Raw genomic sequence first — 8,956 nt, 5'->3', positions numbered from 1 at the left:
CTAGATTTTGATGTAAAAGTCCCATTCGTGGGATTAATGACTTCGGCCTAGTTCGCTATGACCTTGTTGCCTTTGTCAAATTTCGACCGTAGTGCCCGGTATAGGGTGTATAAACGAAAATAGTGCCGAAATACGGCGGTTATCACCGGGGTGAACTGTTTTGACAGGAAGACATCCGAGATATCGTTTATCCAAACTTTCGATAACCTTTGCATTGCAAGTGTTTGTGTACATGAGAATGAATTTTTCCCTTCCGCTTTTGCCGCAGCAAATACTAAATGGACACGATTCATTCCGATCGTTTGGTCCTTACATCGGAACCTAATGCAGAAGATCTGGTTCTTGGTTTTGCCGTAGCAAATGTTATGTGGACACGATTCATTTTGATCGTTTGGTCCTTACATCGGAACCTAATATTGAAGGTCCAGTTTTATTTTGTTGAGGGCGGCCTCCGGTTTCAGCTAACCGGAGTAAACTTCAGAGTGGGTGTGATAGTCCCCTAGCTCTTATCCGAGCTGCAAGATCGGGTGAGTGCTATTAAGTCCCCACTCGTTGGGTGTGACCCCTAAATTCTGGGCGTCTATCTTCGTTTTCATTGAGTAACACGTTGTACTTGTTGCCTTATTAAAAACCTTGTAGGAAAACCCATTTTGGGCCAAAACCGCACTAAGGAAAAGAGTGCAACACGTGATTTTAGGCCTAAATTCTAACTTTATTCGGCTCTCGATTTTTCTGCAAAAGAGAAATGTTAGATAGAAAACACGGGGAGTCCATACCTTAGCAGTAGTATCTTTTTAGATGGGCTACGTTCCAATTGTTGCGCAACCGTTGCCCGTCCATGGACTCCAACTGATACGATCCTTTGCCCGTGATCTCGGTTATCTTATACGAACCTTCCCAGTTTGGACCCAGTTTTCCTTCGTTGGGATTTTTGGTATTCAAGGTAACTTTTCGAAGCACCAAGTCCCCAACTTGGAAATGCCCGAAATTGTCTCTTCGATTGTTGTACCTTTCCATTCTCTGTTTCTGGGCTGCAATATGGACTAATGCGTTTTCGCGAAGTTCATCCGTGAGGTCGAGTTTTACGGCCATGGCCTCCTCGTTTGACTCGTCGGTGGTGTAGCTGAACCGGAGAGTGGGTTCACCAACTTCCACGGGGATAAGGGCTTCAGCCCCGTAGACCAACGAGAAAGGAGTTTCTCCCGTACTTGATTTTGATGTGGTTCTGTACGCCCATAACACCTCCGGTAATATTTCCCTCCAGTGATGCTTTGACGCTTCAAGTCTTTTCCTCAGTTTTGGATTATTGTCTTGTTCGTGGATTCCTCCTGTCCGTTTGCACACGGGTGATACGGAGTTGATACAATTTTCTTGATCTTCAATCCCTCGAGAAAATCATTGACTTTTCCACTCACTAACTTGGGTCCGTTATCACAGGTTATCTCAGCAGGGATGCCGAAGCGACAGATGATGTGGTCCCATATGAAGTCAATGACTTCCTTCTCTCTGATTCTTTCAAAGGCCTGCGCTTCAACCCACTTAGAGAAATAGTTAGTCATAAACAGAATGAAACGGGCTTTACCTGGTGCCCATGGTAATGGGCCGACAATGTCCATTCCCCACTTCATGAAAGGCCAAGGTGAAACCACCGAATGCAGTAACTCCCCGGGCTGGTGGATCATCAGAGCATGTCTCTGACACCCGCCACCTTTTCAGACAAATTTTTTCGAATCTTCATCCATCCGGTTCCAGTAATAACCGGCCCTGATGATTTTTCGGACCAGAGTTTCAGTACCAGAGTGGTTGCCACAGGTTCCTTCGTACACCTCCCTCAACACATACTCCATATCTCCGGGACCCAAACACTTAGCCAGGGGGCCGAAAAAAGATCGTCGGTACAATTGGCCGTCTACCAAGCAGAAACACACAACTTTGGTCCTTAATGACCGTGATTCCTTTGGGTCATTCGGGAGCTTTCCATCACGCAAGTAGTCGATGTACTTGTTGCGCCAATCCCAAGTCAAACCCATTGTGTTTATTTCGGCATGTCCGTTTTCTATTGCCGTGTTCAACAAGTGCACCATAGCTCTGGGGTTGATTTCTTCCCCTTCGACTGAGGATCCCAAATTTGCCAATCCATCGGCTTCGCTGTTCTGTTCCCTCGGTATATGCTGCATGGTCCTTTCTTTAAACTGATGTAGTATCACTTGGATTTTTTCAAGATACCTCTGCATCCGTTCGTCCTTGACCTCGAAGACGCCGTTCCCCTGGCTTACGACCAAGGGCGAATCGCACTTTGCCTCGATTATTTCGGCCCCCATACTCCGGGCCAGTCCCAAACCTGCAATCATAGCCTCATACTTGGCTTCATTGTTAGTCAACTTAGCAGTTCTAATAGACTGTCGAACGGCATCCCCGGCCGGGGTTCTAAGGACGATCCCTAGCCCGGAACCTTTGAGGTTCGAGGCTCTGTCCGTACGTAGTGACCAAATACCCAAGGCTTTCCCCGAGGTCAGAAGAAGCTCTTTCTCAACCTTGGGGACCATAGCCGGGGTAAAATCTGCCACAAAATTGGCCAAGATCTGGGACTTGATGGCCGTTCGAGGTTTGTACTCGATATCATATCCGCTAATTTCGACGGCCCATTTAGTTAGTCTACCCGATAATTCCGGTTTATGCATGATGTTTTTCAAGGGTAAAGTTACTACACATATTGGGTGGCATTGAAAGTAGGGCTTGAGCTTTCTAGAAGCACTTACCAGTGCCAATGCCAATTTTTCCATGTGGGGATAACGGGTCTCCGCATCCCCCAAAGTTCTACTTACATAATAGATAGGGAATTGTGTACCTGATTCTTCTCGGACCAAAACGCCACTTACCGCTACCTCGGAGACAGCGAGGTAGAGAAAAAGCGGCTTGTCCGGCTTTGGCATATGCAACAGCGGCGGGCTAGACAAGTATCTCTTCAATTCTTGTAAAGCTCTTTGGCACTCCGGTGTCCAAACGAAGTCGTTCTTCTTCCTTAGTAAGGAGAAGAAATGATGACTCTTGTCTGAGGACCTCGATATGAAACGACTCAACGCCGCTATCCTTCCGGTGAGCCTCTGTACTCCTTTGACGTTATTCACCACCTCGATATCCTCGATGGCCTTGATCTTGTCCGGGTTTATTTCGATCCCTCGGTGTGACACCATGAAACCCAGAAATTTGCCGGACCTTACCCCGAAGGCATATTTTTCCGGGTTGAGCTTCATGTTGTACTTGCGGAGCACGTCGAAGGTTTTCTGTAAATGTTTTAAATGGTCCTCTGTTTCCAGGGACTTGAACACCATGTCATCAATATAAACTTCTATTGTTTTTCCTATTTGTTCTTCGAACATCTCATTAACTAGGCGTTGGTAAGTTGCACCGATATTTTTTAGTCCAAAAGGCATGACATTATAACAGTAAGTCCCATATCGGGTGATGAAGGATGTTTTCTCTTGATCCTACGGGTGTATCCGAATCTGGTTATACCTGGAGTAGGCATCGAGAAAACTTAACATCTCATGCCCGGCCATCGCATCGATCATTCTATCGATGTGAGGCAATGGGAATGAATCCTTCGGGCATGCTTTATTTAAATCCTTGTAATCAACACACATTCGAAATTGTTTACCTTTCTTGGGCACCACTACCACGTTAGCTAGCCAGTCCGGGTACTTTACCTCCCGGATAGAACCTTTTTTAAAAGCTTTGTTACCTCGTCTTTTACGAAAGCGTGTTTTGCTTCCGCCATAGGCCTTCTCTTCTACTTCACCGGGGGAAACTTCCCGTCTAAGCTGAGCTTGTGAGCTGCTACCTCTGGTGATATACCTGTCATATCTATATGGGACCATGCGAAGCAATCTGCGTTAGCTCGAAGAAATTCAATTAACTTGTTCCTGAGCTCCGGGGTTAACCCCGTGCCCAGGTATACCTTTCTGTCCGGTAGATACTCGAACAAGATGATCTGCTCCAGCTCCTCTACTGTTGACTTGGTTGCGTCCGAGTCATCCGACATGACGAATGATCTGGGCACACCGAAGTCATCCTCTTCGCATCCCGGATCCAACCCTGTATGCTGTGATTGGTATTTAGTGTCCGTTTCCCCGGTTGGGTCCTTCTCCTTTTGATCCGATTTTTCTGGATGAGGTGTCATTTCCTCGACCGTGAACATCTCCCTTACAACGGGTTATTCGCCTCTGATAGTTATTATCCCCTCCGGTGTCGGGAATTTCAGCAACTGATGCAATATCGACGGCACGGCCCTCATGTTATGTATCCAGGGTCTGCCCAGTAATGCATTATACTTCATGTCCCCTTCGATCACATAGAACACCGTTTGTTGGATAGTGCCATTGATGTTGACCGGCAGCGATATCTCCCCCTTTGTGGTTTCGCTCACCATGTTGAACCCGCTGAGTACCCGGGCTACCGGTACGATTTGATCGAGTAGCCCTAGCTGTTCGACCACTCTCCACCGGATGATGTTGGCCGAGCTACCTGGGTCAATCAAAATAGGTTTAATATGAGTTTTAAAGATAAGAATAGAAATTACCAATGCATCATTGTGGGGTTGAATGATGCCTTCTGCATCCTCGTTGCTGAAAGAGATGGAAGCCTCGGGTAGATAATCGCGGTTGCGCTTTTCGCGAATAGCAGAAACCTTGGCCCATTTCATCACCGGCCCTCGAGGGGCATCAGTGCCCCCAACTATCATGTTGATCACATGCTGGGGTTCTACTGGCTCGGCCCTTCGATGAGCCTCCCTTTCTTTGTAGTGATTTTTGGCTCGTTCACTCAGCAATTCTCGGAGATGACCATTCTTCAGTAACCGGGCTACCTCCTCTCTTAGCTGGTGACAATCCTCGGTCCTGTGACCATGGGTTCCATGGTACTCACACACCATGCTCGGGTCCCGTTGGCCCAGATCCGACCTTAGAGTTCTTTGCCATCTTACATCCGGGACACGGCCAATGGCCGAGACGAGGCCCGAGGTACTGACGTTGAAGTTTTACTCCGATATCTTTGGCACATCCTTGTTACCGGCAGAGCTATCGGCATCGCTCCTGAATGAGAGACCTCGACTGTTTGACGGGTGCTCGACCCGTTTACTACCCCGATCGGAGAACTGGCTTGGGCTAACCCTTGATTTCTCCGACCTAAAGCTTGGCTTCTCCGAATGGGAGTATGGCCGATACCTTTCCCTCGACGATCCGGCCTTCGTTTCATAACCTTTCCTTGGTCTCTCAAAACCTTTGTTTACATTTATCGGCCCCGGGGGAAGTTCGAATTGATCATCCTCCACCTGAATCTTCGACTCGTATCGGTTATGGACATCAGCCCACGTCACAGCCTTATACTCGAGCAAGCTTTCCTTTAATTTGAACGAAAAGCTGTTGAGCTCTTAACATTGAGCCCCTTTGTGAAAGATTGTGCAGCCCATTCTTCTGGAACCGGGGGGAGCTCCATTCGTTCCCTTTGGAATCGGTTGACAAATTCACGCATCAATTCATCGTCTCTCTGAGTTATACGGAAAATATCTACTTTACGGGCTTGCACCTTCTTGGCACCGGCGTGAGCTTTTATGAAGGCATCGGCGAGCATTTCGAATGAAGTGATCGAATGCTCGGGCAGATGGTCGTACCATGTCAACGCCCCTTTTGACAAAGTTTCCCCTAACTTTTTCAGCAATACCGATTCAATTTCGTCTTCCTTCATATCATTGCCTTTTATGGCGCAGGTGTATGAGGTCACGTGCTCGTGCGAGTCCGTTGTGCCGTCGTATTTCTGGATATCCGGCATTTTGAACCTCTTCGGGATTAGTTTCGGAGCTGCACTCGAAGGAAAAGGCCTTTGGATGTATCTCTTCGAATCCGGCCCTTTCAGCAAAGGCGGAGCCCCCGGGATTTGGTCTACCCAAGAGTTGTATGTTTTCACCCTTTTCTCGGTTGAGTCTACCCGTTTTGCCAAAGTTTCGAGCATTCTCAGAACCTCGGTGGAGGACCCAGCTCCGGACCCATCGCTCTCGACCATCCGTGCCTCATCGCTTCTGGGTTCAGCAACACCCTTTGCCTCCTCCAAGGTCGTTTTATCCCCCCCGTTTTGCAACCGGGCTATTGCGATTCCCTGTTCGGCAATCGCCGCTCTCTGTTCTTGCAACATTTCAAAGATTAAACGTAAGTCAACGTTATCCTTCGGGGTAGCCGGTTCTTTCCGGCCCTGAGTCTGGGACAAAGTAATCGAATTGTGTGTATTTAAAGGGTCGGTAGTCGGTTGGGCTGCATTCTCCTGATCCACGATGTTTTGATGGTTGAGGCCCTCCCTCGAATTAACGGGGTTAGGATCAGTGGGGTGTGGTAGTCCCCGTGGACCGCTTCCTTCGTTTTCGGCCACGATTTCGTTGTTGTTGACGTGACCGGATTGCCCACTCTAAGCCATTTAGTCCGTTTTTTCAGCGACGAACAAAAGATGTTTTCGATTTTGATGGCTAAGGTAGAGATCAAGATAAAATAACACTATTATCCTAGCCCCACGGTGGGCGCCAAACGGTTTACCCCGAATTTTAATAATCAATTAAATTTGTGAGTGAGGTATAGGATATATGGTTATGCCTTGAATCCCTTTGATAGAGAAAAGAAATATATGAATGTATTATGAAGAAGCAACTAATAATTGGTGGTTTGTTATGGATTTGAATGTTTACTAATATATGTGTGTTATTTGATTGAAGAAATGTAATAGAGATGAACACAATGAATTCGGATTGCACACGATAATGAGAGAGATTTGCATATATTTCTTATACAAAAGAGTGTTCTTGATGTTAAGGAGCCAACCCTTTAAAGAGGACAATGCCCATTATTTATAGTATTGCCCCATGGGCTTCATACAACATGAACAATAAAATAATAACGAAAAAGCTCTGAGTTGGGCTAGGTTGACCGTACGATCTTACACCCGTACGGTTGGCAGTTGAACATGGCAGGACGTTATCGACGCGTGGCAACCGCACAACGGATCTCCTGGACCACCGGCCACGATCAAATGGACTAACAGCCTCGACCAAACGGACCAATGGCAACGATCAACCCGGTCATGGGGGGACCGGACCAAATGATGCCCTTCCTTTGCTTTGGTCCAAACATTCCTCCGGTTCAGAACGGGAGCCTTCGTGCACGTTCTTGTTCCTTTCTTCCTTCGGTCTTTGGCCTCACCGGTTTAACGTATATCTGATTTTTACCGTATACACTAGCCAGTGTTTGTTTTATATCAAAGGATCTCTCAAATATGGTCGGATTTTTGAAAGGTAAATACAGTATAAATATAATGTATACTGTGTATTCTCATATCTGGCTGAATTTTTTAATAAAGATTGAGTCTATACATTATATTCTCAGATCTGGAGGGATTTCGAATAGTAAATACAGATTAAATACAATGTATATAGCGTATTCTCATATTCAGCCGGATATTCATTCGTCTCTGGTGACACGAAAACTGGAAGTCTCATTTCATATGTTATATCCCGCATTTTGTACATTCGGATAAATCAAGACAATTGCAAGAAGTCAACGACAAGACTATATTTTGACCTTGTTTAATACACAAGTTGTGTATGAAAATTTTGAAGTGGAAATATTAAGAAAGGATAGGGGTAAAAAGGGAATTTCACAAGATGGCCCATAGAAAATATGGAGGGAGGCTAAGGGCAAATTTGAAATTTGGAAAATAAATTTTCATGATTTACAAAAAAAAAAAATGGGCTTGCACTAATTGGGCCAAGGTGGCCGGCCAATGGTGGTGGGCTTAGGCCCACATAGGAGCTTAATGGACAAAATAAAAGATGACTAAGTCATCAAATTCTCATCTTTATCCTAAGAAATTTCAAGAACTTTAGAGAACAAAGAAAAGGAAGGAGAAAAGCAAAGGCCATTCGGCCACCTTCAACCCAACAAGAACCTTGAAGAAAATTAATCAAAAATTATTTTCTTCTAGCTAAACAATCCATTGAAGGGTCCTTAGCAAAGTGAAGTGATCATTAGAGCAAGAAAAACACATATTCTTGCAAGTTACAAATTCTAGCCAAGTGAGAAGTTAAGGAAAAAGGTAAGGTTTAATCCTTTTCTTATATGTTATGGATGATTATGTATGTTGTAGTAGGTAAAAGTGGATGAAATTCATGGAAATATGGAAACATGTTGTGGCCGTGCATGTATGTGTGTGTGTAGGAATAATGATTTAATTATTTTATCTAGTGTTTGGTTGTTGTTGTTGTGGATGCTATGTTGATAATGGAAGTTTGATGATTCTAGTGAGGTTGTGATGGTTGGAGAGTTGTTTTAGAAATTAATGCGATTTGAAAATAGCCTTCTTGTATTTATGGAAGATAATGTTGTTAGTGTGTAAATTGTTGGGTTGTTGTGATTGAACTTGAAAGAAGAAATTAGGTTGTTATTGTTCTTATTGAAGTTGGAAGGTCTCGGGGGAAGTAGTATGTTGATTAGGTTGTTTGGAATGTTATGTGAATTGTTTGAAGTATTCTTGAATCATGTTGGAATGATTTCGGAGTAATACTTGAATGTGGTATCATTGGTATTGGCTTGATTATATGTGATTGAATTGAATACAAATGAAGTGCCGATGAGTTGTGTGGCAAGGATTGTTAATGTTAGAATGTATTTTGGATAAATTGTTAAAGTTGTTAGTATGATTGATGGTATTGTGTTGATAGTTTGGCCGAGTTAAATTCTCGGATTGTCGTTGATAAAAATTGGCCGAGTTAGATTCTCGGGGATGGTGTATTTACAGGGGAAATGCTGCCGAAATTTCGGCAGATCATAAGTGAAATTTATTTGAGAACTAAGGCAAATGTATGACGACGAATCTAATAATTGTGTGAACTCTTTTGAATATAGACTAGCAAGCTTGGATA

Source organism: Lycium barbarum, chromosome 9 (assembly GCF_019175385.1).
Source record: "Lycium barbarum isolate Lr01 chromosome 9, ASM1917538v2, whole genome shotgun sequence".
NCBI classification, from domain to species: domain Eukaryota; kingdom Viridiplantae; phylum Streptophyta; class Magnoliopsida; order Solanales; family Solanaceae; genus Lycium; species Lycium barbarum.
The sequence above is the reverse complement of the archived record's forward strand: the minus strand, read 5'-3'. Positions refer to the sequence as shown.